The sequence below is a fragment of the Nannobrachium achirus genome (assembly GCF_963921795.1).
Source record: "Nannobrachium achirus genome assembly, chromosome: 8".
NCBI lineage: Eukaryota > Metazoa > Chordata > Actinopteri > Myctophiformes > Myctophidae > Nannobrachium > Nannobrachium achirus.
The window spans coordinates 9,539,652-9,553,191 of NC_137817.1; positions in this window are offsets into that span (position 1 = coordinate 9,539,652).

Genomic DNA, 13,540 nt, shown 5'->3' on the forward strand with positions numbered 1-13,540 from the left:
AAACCTCTCGACAAAGGATTGACAGGTTAAGCCAGGGGTCTTCAACAGGGGGTCCGGGACCCCTAGGGGGTCCTCAGAGTCACTACAGGGGGTCCTCCAAATCTTTATGTGATAGCTTTTTTTTTCTCCTTTTTTATATAAACTACTTGAATCCCAGTGTCCATATTCTGAGAACTTTAGCCGAAAATAGCAGATCCACAAGCTCACAACGCCTCGCAGCATAGAGATTTTGTAGAGGGGAAAAAGAGCAGACCAAATACAGAGTGAAAGGTCTACTTTATTGACGGTTATAAATATCTGAAAACACAAATTGACATGAATCCCAAAATACACTGATGATTGTGCTGTCAAAATGATGAAACTATATGCAATCTATATGAACAGGTTGTGGGCTTCCCTGCTTCATCTCTCTCAACTAAGCCTGAAAACGTTGAAGACCCATGGTGTAGCTTGATAACAGTGGGGAGCCTAACATAAGGGCTTTAAGTGCTCAAATATCCACACTGGTGAGCTGGCATGTGCAGCCTAATGACTGTGTGTGTGTGTGTGTGTGTGTGTGTGTGTGTGTGTGTGTGTGTGTGTGTGTGTGTGTGTGTGTGTGTGTGTGTGTGTGCGTGCGTGCGTGCGTGCGTGCGTGCGTGCGTGCGTGCGTGCGTGCGTGCGTGCGTGCGTGCGTGCGTGCGTGCGTGCGTGCGTGCGTGCGTGCGTGCGTGCGTGCACGCGCATTAATTTATGTATGTATGTATGTATGTATTTATTCATTCATTCATTCATATTAGCCAAAGCAACGTTAATATTTTAATGCATTTTGTAGTGTGCACTGAGTTGAACATTGAAGCTGAAAACATTGATTTATTCAAACATCCATTACAGTGAGGTTTAGCCCGGCGGTGACTCAATTATTCAGGTAAGTTCAGTAAAGTAATTCTAATGAATATGAAGAAAATGTAAACAATCCCAAAATGTGAAAATATACAGTAATTTACATAAAAGTGTTAATGCACGATGAATAGCCTAAAAATGTAATAACATGTATAAATTGTCTATATATGAATACAAAATGACATGGATTGATGGCTTATTATTCTCCGTTCATGTCCAACTTTGAAAGCAGGGGTCCTATGGATCAAACCCATCGACAAAGGATTGACAGGTTTAGTCAGGGGTCTTCAACAGGGTGTCCAGGACCCCTAGGGGGTCCTCAGAGTTACTACAGGAGGTCCTCTAAATCTTTGAGTGATTCAAACTTTTTTACTTCTTTTTTTACAGTAACCACTTGAACCCTAGTGTCCATATTCTGAGAACTTTAGCCAATAGCAGATTTACGCTTGTAGATCGGCTATTTTCGGCAAAAAGGTTTGGTGTAGAGGGGGAAATGAGCAGACTGAGTACAGAGTGAAAGGTCAAGTTTGTTAAGTAATGACGGTTCAAGTGGTTAAATGTCTGAAAACACAAATTGGACATGACTCCAAAATACACTGATGATTGGAATCTCTGAAAAGGTTGTGGGCTTCATCTCAATCTCAACTAAGGGGTCCTTGGCCTGAAAACGTTGAAGACCCCTGGGTTAAGTGGATTCCAAGGACCCTGGCCGGATAGAAACCCTGTGGATTACTGCTGCTGTTCCCTTCTCATTCTAATTACCATTTCTAATTGACATTCCGACCAAACTCCACACAAATCAATGTTGTTTTTCCTTGCAGCTCCAATCAAAATATGTGATGAAATACACAATAGCATTATCGGTGCCTTTTTGCAGTCTTATTTCCCATCTCATCATGAGTGATGATCACACGTTAAACAAGAGAATACCAGCACTCACAGAACTGTCATTTAAGGCACTTTTATTATATATAAGTTGGCGTGGCACGCCGCAGAATAAACAACGTACGCGCTTCGGCGTTAAGCCTTCCTCAGCGTTGTGTGATGATCACACGTCCCATCCCCTTTCAGCATGCGTCGAAGCTTATACTGTATGTATATGTCACAGTTTTTTAGAGTTTCAGTGAAATTGAGAACAGGAGCACTCGTCATGCGGCGCGGGGGGGAACAAGCGGTCGCTTTGATCCACAACAACGACAACAACAACGTAGCGTCGGCAGGAATGATAGCGCCTCACCCCACGGAGGTTAGGGTTAGGGTTATAGGTTAGGCATAGTTTTACTGAGGTTAAAGTTATACCATGTAACTTTTTTTATAAAACAAATCTTAAAATTGTCCTAACTCTTAAATCGCTAAAGTTTTAGAACACCCACTCCGTTATTTTCAGCTTCTGAAGCCTTCTCTTTATATACTTTCTTCTAGCAGTGACAGGGGCGGGATTTCCCGGCAAAATGACGTCATCATACACTACCGGCCAATCACAGCGAGGGTTATACACTGCCGGCCAATCACAGCGCATCTTGAAGTGGGGTCGCTAGCTATCACAATAGGGCGGCCATATTTGTAGGCGCCCGTGTGTCTCTATCTATACTCGGGTGAAACACTCTGTTTCTCCGGAATGCCTGAACGCACAGGAACCAGGGACCCCTCCAAAGATAGATCTCGGCGAGGTGGAGGCAGACGCGGGGGTGACGCGGGGGTGTGAGGCCCGGTCCGCGGCGAAAAACGGCCGAAAGACGCAGACGCTACTGACCACTAGTTGAGCAACTTACACAGTATAGCTTTAAGGTTAGGGTTAGAGTTAGGCATAGTAAGCTAATGGCTAAACACAGCTGAGCTAGGCTAGTAGATAAACAAAGAAAGAGTGGTCGCAAACGATTGACGTCAGCGACTACGCAAGTGAATGGCTGTTGTCGCCATCTCATGGTGAATACGTAGAATTACACAGGTGCGCTGATAAGAGACTATCAAAGTGAATTGATCCAGGTGGTGTTAGGGGTGTGTGGTTAACTACAAAACGAGTGCTCTTACCCCAATCTGACTGAGTTACCCAAACTGACTGTAACATATATACCAGCCTGTTTCCACCTGAGAGATTGTGCATTCTAAATGCATTCTGCCTATGGAAATTACCTCCGCAGAAAAGAATGCTTAACACAGTGGCCCCCATTTCTCGTTAAGAAAATACGAGCGCTCTGCATATCATGCTCCATTTCATATAAAACATACGGTAATAGCTTTATGTATAGCTGTGTGTTTACCTATGCAGTTGGTAGTGAGACCAGCCAGACATACTAACAATGACCTGCAAGACTATTGTTAAAACATTCAATAGCAATATATATATTTTTTTGTATGCAGTATTATCACACCATACCATCTCAAGGCCTTTGCAGAAAGGGTCAGATTTTCCAAATGAACAAATGAACACATGTTTTTGTTGTCCCTATGACCTCATGCACGCCGGCTCCGAATGTGTCCACGTTCGGACAATATTGTGAAATCAGACCATGTGTGCAAAGGCTTTACAGAAATATTACCCGTGCTGGACACTAAAGAAGTATACCGTCATTGTCGGGCAGAGACCTCGTATCTCCAAGTTTCAAATCTGTAGAAGACTGTCGCGCAAAACTAGTGAAAATAGCCGATCTACAAGCACACAACGCCTCGCATCGCAACGTCTCAATCCCAAAAAGTGCCGCCCCCTTCTCGAGGGGGCCCAATAGGAAATAATCTCCCTGTGACAGCATGGGTCTGAGTACTGTTCAGACACGCCCATTCAGAAAATCACTGAAATGAAAGGCAAGGCTTAAGGTCCGTACATACCGCCGGCGAATTGGCGAATAGCGAATTAGCGTATAATTCTCTTTTTTTTTTTTAAACCTTATAAAGTCAATGGAAGCATCCACACCAAAAGCGAATTTCGAAAAAGCGAAAAGGCGTCTGTTTTTTATTCGCCCTTGTGTCGATGATGATGGTTTATGTATGTTTTATTGTTAATTTATATCTGCAAAAAGACTAATGTTTTAAAATAGATCGCTGGGTATTAAATACAATAGGATCCGAAATGTAGTGGAGTAGATGGAAAGGAATTGGACTCAAGTACAAATACGTACAGGCTAGTCAAGTAAATGTACTTTTAGTTACTTTACACCACAGTGGCCACTGCTGCTGCGAGCTGCCTGTCTGTGGGGGAACGGAGCGGAGGGGGAACGGTGAACGTGTGTTGTCTCTTCTGTGATATGATGGGTTGTGTGCGCCGGTGAAGACTTATATTCTTCTTTTTCTTTTTCTTATTTAATAGGCTAACAACCACGACCAGGTCATCATCACTTGAGGATGTAGTTTCCATTTGTTTCCCTGTGTCTCCGTTCTCCTCTCTCCTCTCTCTCCTTTCTTCTCCTTTCTCCTGTGGCTACAGGCAGATATCACCCCCTAACCCTAACCCAGTCTTTAACTCTGACAGTGTACACTGTCAGAGTTATGGGGAGACCTTGAAGTTTGAGAAACACTGTTCTAAAGCTATTGTGACTGTGGCATTCAAATGTGGAACAGCAGGGACTCGGGGTGATCTAGTTTCCCCCTGTGATTTGATGCCAATTTAGGAAAATGAAAATCTCCCATTTTCTGGAGATAAAAATGGACCTAATTCATTTCTGAGAGATGGCCATATGGCTTTTAAAGTAATAATTGGTACACAATTCATCATTCCATTAAAAGAGCTTCTAGATTCTGGGGCATACGCCAATGCAATGGGGTCTTTATGGTAATGTCTACCCATTAATGTACTATTGTTTCACTAATCTTATACTTAGAGAGTAGAAAAACAGAAACAAGAACACCCACTACAAACAGGGTGAATGCTACAGATAGCTACAGATGGCTAGTTTTGAATTAGGCTATTAGCAGCTGGTACTAGTTACTGCATTCACCTGCTACCTGTTTAAATGAGCATACTGGTGGTGGTCTGGCATGTTTACATTATGCATGACCACAATGGAAATAAGTTGCCAGGACGTTTTTGTGTTATCCTTTTATCCACCCTGGGCATTAAGTTATGACTTCCGCTTGGCTCCAAGATTTCTAGCGAAAGTGGCGGGAGTGCTGCGTTTAACGGAAGTTACGTCATGCTGTTTACATTCCCCAGCGAAACAAAGAAAAATAGATTTTAGCTCTTAACTCGCTCGGTACAGTAGGTGTAACGTTGTTCGAATCAATGTTTTTGTTTGTATATTGTTTATTGCGAGCGCAACTGATGGAGCAGGAGACGTAGCGTAGATTTTTTTCCAGCGGGGAATACGTTTTTAGGACTGCACTGTGAAAAAAAGACAACTTCAGACAAATTCAGCAAAACTCCTAGAACTCTCTCTGCCTCATATCTTGACCGGGCTTTTCTCTTCGCTACACAAGGCTACCTTTTATTTAACTAGAGTAATACAGTATTCGTTCGTTCGTTCGTTCATTCATTCATTCATTCATTCATTCATTCATTCATTCATTCATTCATTCATCAATCAATCAATCAATCAATGTATCACGGTGTTACTCATGGTAAACCTGCCTGCCAATAAAGAGTATTTAAGGACAATTTACTCCTTGCATGGCTGCACTGCTTGACAAAAATGGCATGTGTCAACATGAGTAATACATGATATCAACGTGACTCATTTCATTTCAAACCTTTGGAAATGCATTGATTTGTGCAGCGACATGACTATGTACGACAAAACACATCTTATGAGGGCTTTGATGATGCGTGGCCAGATGATCAAATATCTCGGCCCATCTGGTGACATCGAAAGTCATGGATGGTGTAGTTCCGTACCGCATGTGTCTGGCGTGTAACCGTATTGTGGATTGAGCCGTACCACATGGATGCAGGTTAGAAACTGATTTTCATTCGGTTATTGTCCTATATCCATATCTCTCTATTTGTGTTTGTATGTTGTTTCAGTTTGACTGTGTGTTGAAATATGTTATATACTGTCACTGTCGGGCAGAAACCTCGTATCTCCAAGTTTCAAGTTTGTACGTTTGTTTCACCAAGTAAAGCCCTGCTTCATCATACAAGGCTGTCGCACAAAAGTAGTGAAAACAGCCGATCTACAAGCACACAACGCCTCGCGGTGCTTGTAGATCTGCTGTTTTCACTAGTTTAGCTAATTTTTTAAATGATAAATACAAAGTGAACGGTCTTGGACATACAAGGTTTCCACCCGACAACGACGATATTCTTGATTTAACGTAAATATAGCTGATGTATTACTGTAACACTACAGCCTTGATTTAACGTAAAAAAAAACACGATGTATTACTGTAACACTGACTACAGGCAGGAAGGTTCTGCTAAATCTGTGTGAAAGAGAATACGAGTGGGGTTGGCAACGACTGACAATGTGAGTGTCAGTCATTGCCACAGAGTGGTACAGGTTAGAAAGTGAGAGGAATTACAACAGCTCACTTTCTGAAAAGGAATTAGCGCACTTTTCTAATATTCCCCAAGCTCAGCCAAGAACAGAAAATAATCACTCTGACAGCAGGGTGGGTACTGGTGCAATATAAAGAGAATTTTCGGGAACTGGCTCCAGAATTTCCAATTCCCTTCTGTCACTGTTATCAGGGCCTTGTCATATTTGTGTATCATGTAACTCTAAGCCCTTTTGACAAGGTCTGCAAAATGTGACAAGGTCTGAAAAATGTATTTCTTTACTTTTTTTGTATTTCATGTCTCGAAAAACAAACATGCGGTGCACACAAACTTTGACTTGTACGTAATTACATCAGGCACGGGGGCTTATGTTCTCCCCTTTTTATGTCAGCTATTCCAAAGAATAAAACAACTGAAAATGAAAGGAATTCTTGAGGATTATTCTCTCTTAGCGGGTTTTCAGAAACACAGACTTTAGACTCAGAATTTAATATTTCAAAGATTCATAGTGCCGGTCTAATTTAGGTTCAACATAATTCATGCCTCGTCCCAATATAACCTGAAGACAGGTATTAAATCAAATATATTTTAAGGTGTGTTATATATTTATTTAAAGTGAGCTTTTTACATATAATTTGAGTATGAGAACGACAATGGCCTCTAGGCCTAATAAAACTTCATCAAAGTGCCAAATCTAAAATATTGGAGTGTTAATGAATATTAAATTACATTGAAAGAATAATTGCGACCGCAGTTTAGTATGTGAACGGTCACAGCTTGTCCGTATCTCTGTCTATAACGCCTGACACTGTGGTCCCCCTGACACATCACTGTGACGTCACTGTGATGTCAGGGGAACCACTCTAACTGAATGGGTTTGCCGCTCTGACATCACACTCTGACTTCACTGTGATGTCAGGGGAACCACACTAACAGAATCCCCTTTATGACCATACATGGAGATGTCATCAATATTAAGCCCATATCTAAAAGGACTTCATATGGGAATACGCTTATATGGAGGCCACATCAGCCACATACCACACTAACAGAATCCATATATGGCCAAGACAGATGGCTAGACAGCCCATATCTGTGTGGCTGGTTCTACAGACAGGGATCTCCATGTATGGGCATAAAAGGGATTGTATGTATGATGTCAGATGTCATAGACGTCATAGGACTTTCACATGACTGAATAACTCAGCATATCTCCATATACAGTACAAGGATCTCCATATATGGGCACCAGGGGTCTCCATATATGGGCAACTGGTCCGATATGCATCACTGGCCAGATGGCCAAGACATGGCGTGACCTCGTCTTACTGAGTTGTCTTACTAGTAGCGAAACTGTTGAAGGATGCAGACAGCGTTCAGGCCTACATTCAAAACAAATAAATAAAACAGAGACAGATAGAAAATGGAGCGAGCCGAAACGCTTTGCTCCCAGGCTATAATGAGAAGACAGATCATGTTCCAATCCAGGCAGAGAGAGAGAGAGAGGCAGACCTGGTTGTATCGTAAACTACAGTTAGACTAGAGATAGCTCTCAGATATCTTGCGTGTCTCGCTCCAACTATTCATCACCTTCAACACCATCCTCATTGCCCTGCCAATACCGCGCCTCATCGCTGATGCAGCTCAACATCGTGGCTGCCACGCACGCATGCCCGCTCGCTTGCTGCATGCCCGCGGAGCCACAGACAGTGATTTACTATCTGGCTGTTTTGTCTCACTTGGGTACACACCGCTAGCCACACCGCTGGCCCACTATAAGCTGCCCGGGCTGCGCGTGTTTGTAATTCCGCGTGTAAGGCAGTGTTAGCTGCGAGGCTGGTATCTCCGTCCGCGCCATTCATCAGCGCTGAGCCACTGTAATCTGGTGTCGTCTCGGCCCCGCCCCCGCCAGGCGGGTTGATGAGGCGGAACCAGCAGAAAACATACTGTTTATCAAAAGTGATCTCTGATAAACCGTACCAATTACCTGCCAGAGGGGAGGAGGTTGCGGCGGCGGGATGGATTTCAACCGTCGCTATATGTGGTCTCCTTTTTGAAGACCTCCAATGGATTAATGTTAATACCAATGGACACTTTTTTAGTTTGGCTCTCCACCAGGGGTCTTCAACGTTTTCAGGCCAAGGACCTCTTAGCTGAGATAGATGAAGCAGGGACCCCCACTACATAATTGTATAAAATTGTGTTGCAGATTATGTTCACAGATTTCTTAGAAAGCTTAGAAATGTTTGCCAGCACTGTCATCATGTTGGATTAATGTATAAGTAACCACTTGAACCATCAAATACTTTAGTCTGCTCTTCCTTTTCCCTCTACAAACCTCTTTGCCAAAAATCTGCTATTTTTTGGCTAATGTTCCACTCAGAATCGGGATGCTAGGGTTCAAGTGGTTAATGTAAAAAACATGATCCTATCACACAAAGATTTGGCGGCACCCCCTGTAGTAACTCTGAGGACCCCCTAGGGGTCCCGGACCCCCTGTTGAAGACCCCTGCTCAGCACTATTAGGTTGTGTTAGTAGTATTGAGTATTTTGCTTGTGTTTGCCATGGCACTGAGATACTTGTAGCACTGACTAGCATTGACTGTTATGGACACTTGTGTTTGGCACTGTATTGCTTAAAGGACAACTTTAGTTTTTTTACAACAAGGGTTCATATTTTAGATTGTAATTAAAGAATATAAAAAATGAGTGTTAAAATTATTTCTTTCTATTGTTTTAGAGATTCTTATTTCAGTGGTTGGGGGCATGCGTACAAGTGGCTAAATGTGTCATTTTACACAGAATAAGCCCATTCCCAAGATACAACGCAACCTTTCATGGTTGGATGTGACTTATGGGGGCTAGAAGTGTTACTGTAAGTAGCAATAAAGAAACTGCTGGCTTATTGTGTCTAAAAAGACATATTTAGCCACTTGTATGCATGCCCCCATGCGTACGCATGCCCCACATTTTAGCACGGTAAACGCGATAAAACAATAGAACGAAGCAAATTAAAACATTTTAACACTCACTTTTTCTTTTCTCTTATTACAATCTAAAATATGAACCCTTGTTGTAAAAAAACAATGTTGTCCTTTAAGTACAGCTATTTGCTTTTTTAAGTAGGGCTGTTACACTTATGAGCATCTACTGTTTTTGACACTTTATGTATATATTAGGCTACTGTATTCGTTTCCTTTCTTTGGTGTACCTTGCTCTTTACTGTACACTGTTATTTATTTATTTTCTTTTCATACTTCTCTGTAACTTTGTAAATATCCTTATACTGCTGCGCTGCCTCCAGGCAACTGATTTCCCCCCTTGGGATAATAAAGGTATCCATCTATCTATCTAAATCACGGTGGAAACCGGGATGGTTTTGCAGTTCAACTACCTGTGGTTCAATATAAATAATTGCTAGAACACGTTGTGACAGTGTGTGTGTAAGTAATCATCTGATCAATACGGTACATGTGATCGCCGCTATATTGTTCCATTGTACATGTCGTTTGCACGACACGGGACCTTGGGTCGACGGGCGCCCTCAGAGGGTCTGCGGTTTATTGATTTTATTTGTTTGATTAATATCGCCGGAGCGGGTTGACACCTTGTCCATGGGCCTGGAATTCTAATTCGCTGCCTTGGGTGGGTCCTTGTGAAATATGGCCAGAGCCACATCACTGACTCACAGCGGAATAGAGATCAACAAGGAATTGATTACCCATTACCAACTTCAACCCTATATATACCTGTATATGTAACCATTCTGTGGAACACATTCAGTGAAAATAGAAGATCTACATTAATCTCACACAGTTGCGAGCTGGTAGATGGTCAGGAAAAGATCTTTAGGGCCCTATTTTCATCCATGCTAAACCCTGAACCCCTTTGCCTTCTTTTACGATTTTGAAAAACGTTTTTAAATAGTTCAAATAGCTGAAGCTCACAGTGTGTCGATGTATACCGGATATTTGAAGTATTTTAAAATGGATCATCCTCAGGACGCTGTACATCATCCCCGGTTCAAATAAAAACATTGCTTTGTGTTTGTAAGAAAACTTTAACAGACTTCTGTCTAAAGACCGAGTTTTTGTGTTCAAGCATTCACATAGTTTTGATATAATTTGGATCCCTAGTGCTGTAGAGGAACAATAATAGCAATACCAAGAATGATGCCTCTCTTCTTTGGATACAAAATTAGATTGAAACCATTATTTTCACAAAACAATTATTAACAATTATTATTTTCCAGAGAGCAGTGGGCCTGTACAAGGTCTGTTTTAGGCAAAGATGTAGACCGACCGAAAACTGGAGGGGCCCTAGTATGGATGCCTGGGGGATTCCAGTCAACTGAGCAAGGACCATTTGCAGGACATTGTACATCAGCACCAGTGTTATCGCACTGAATTCTGGACCCTGGGTACAAGGATTCACTGCGGGCCCCCATGAATGTTCTTCATAGGGGGGAGGGGGTTTAACCCATTTAGACTGGGAACGCATTATTACACGTTATTTTGTGCTTTAACTATTGAAAGATAGAAGATATACAAGCTCACTGCGCGGCACCGAGTGCCGCGCTGCGAGCTTGTAGATCTGCTATTTTTGAAAAAATCTTGAAAATTTGTGCAAGTCTTTGAATATTTCAAATCCTTCTATGTCAGTGGTGCACTGGTGCTCAAACTTTTTCATGTGAAGGACCCCCAAAGTGATATGTATTTGGCCACGGACCCCCATCTCAAAATATTTAGTTCCAGGGACCCCATCCAGAAGCATAATTTGAGTTACAAATGTTCGATTTGCACTCATTTTCACGTTTAAAAAATAGCAGATGCACAAGCTCAAAGCGCTGTGAGCTTGTATATCTGCTATTTTTCAATAGCTAAATAACTATGGCCCCTCCACCTTGGGCCCTGGTAACTCACTCCCACTCCCCCCCCCCCCCCCCCCCCCCCTCTTTGTGACATCCCTGATCAGCACCATGGAGAGCTCCCTGACCGGGCAGTTAGCTCCTCCATACGCCAAGTGGCAGTGGTGGAAAGTTAATAGTATGTTTACTCAAGTTCTGTTCATACCCAAAAGTACAATTTTGAGGTACATACACTTGAGTATTTCAAATTTTCATCATTTGTTGTATTTTTGTTGATGTATTGACGTATTATCTTGCTTATTATCTTGTTCTTATTCTTGTATTGATGTATTACCTGCTTGTTGTAAATCGCTCTGGATTAAGAGCGTCTGCTAAATGCCTAAATTGTAAATTGTCATTGTTTTTTCTAGCATCTCTGAGGCAAATACTGTGCTAATACCTTTAGTTACTTCATTTTGGTACTCATGTAACAAACATCTGCAAATGCTTGTTCAAATAGCAGTGTTTTAAGGTTGTTCTTAAACATTTTCCGCAGAGGCTGCAGCTCTCAAGACCTGTGGAAGGGCATTCCGAAGTTTGGGAGCTACAACCTGAAAGGTTGTCACTTTTTTCCCTTTTAGTTAGGGGAGCTTCTAACAGATATTGAGGATAGGCATTGTACGATCTATACGTTCACAACATGTCGATAATGCGTCACATTGAGCTTGTAGATCAGCAAATTTTGGTGTGTGACAACCAGTGACGTCAGTTCAGAAAAAGCTAAGGTATGGCAACATGATGCCTTCGCGCACGTGCAAGATACCAGTCATGTTGCCATACCTTAGCAACAGGCATGATACATTTATTTTAAGAAGTACATTCTATTTTTCCCCCCGTTTCTACGGTTTCTTGGGCTGGATATGGCAGCCTGGAACGGTTGTTCAAGTGCAGCCGAACTTGGCATGTTAGTAAACGTGCCACAATTAGCAATAATGAATTGCACCTGTGCAGCTGACCTGCGGAACCTGGGAATATACCATTTTGTATACAAGAGTATACAAAATATATTCTCCATTTTTACAAGAGTGGGGAATATAATTATAATACTTTGTTAAAGTTATTTTACTGTAATTTAACAACATAATAACCAGAACAGATAGACAAAGAGACATTCATGGATTTATATTTAAAAGTAACTTTTATTTCCCTCCCTGGACCCAGGGTATCAGGGCCATTTTTAGCTGTAGGCGGTATAGGCGGCCGCCTAGAGCACCATCCTAGAGGGGGCGCCGAGGGGGGCGCCGAAATGGAGGGAGTGGACCCAAACCAGCCCCAAACCGGCCCAAAACCGTATACGGCAAAACCTGCAAAAAGCGTGCGCACGCGAGTGGAGAGAGGCGCATTCGAGAGAGCTCGCCTAGAGCGCTGATCAGACGAGCTACGGCCCTGCAGGGTATGGCAGCTGCATACCCCCCTGCCATACCCAATTGACGCCCCTGGTGACAACTTTGCACAACAAAGTATGAATTTAGATTAAGGAGAACAGGAGCAGCGTACGCAGGTGCACAATACATCCATCAATTACCGTATGTTAGCCATGACCTTGACCTTGGGCGTAGAATGCTGAAATGCTAATTGGCTGAAGCCATCTTCAAGCTGATCCCCCAGTATGACATGTCATTCAAACGGGTCCTCAGATGGAGACGCTGAAGCAATGACAAGCAGTAAGCAGATGGCCGTACAAAATGTCACAACATGGACCGTCTGTGATGCGTGCATAATACAAGCCTTTATAGATTCCTTTCTTAATTAAAACCCATTTAGGCCTAGGATTATTGAATGCTTTAACTGTTGAAAAATAGCAGATATACAAGCTCACAGCGCGAGCTTGTAGATCTGCTATTTTTGAAAAAGTCATGAAAATGTGTGCAAATCTTTGAATATAATTATGTATTTTTAAAGCGAACGTCTATAACTCAAATTTTGCTTCTTGGGGGTCCCTGGAACTAAATATTTTGAGATGGGGGTCCGTGGCCAAATACATATCATTTTGGGGGTCCTTCACATGAAAAGCTTTGAGAACCACTGGCATAGTAGTCTCTCAAGAACAGACTAACTGAGCTCCAGTTAAGTGAAAAGGACCTTTCTTTGACGATGGCTGGCCAGATTGCTGACATAGAAACATAGGGTTTTTCAAAAAATCTTAGAAGGATTCAGAAGACACTTATAGAATCGGGTCAAAATTTTAATTTTCACGATTTTTTAAAAATAGCAGATCTACAAGCTAGCAGTGCCGCGCTGTGAGCTTGTATATCTGCTATACCCGTCTAAGTGGGTTAAAATATCTTTCCGATTTTTCATATTCCATCCTGATTGGCTTCTAA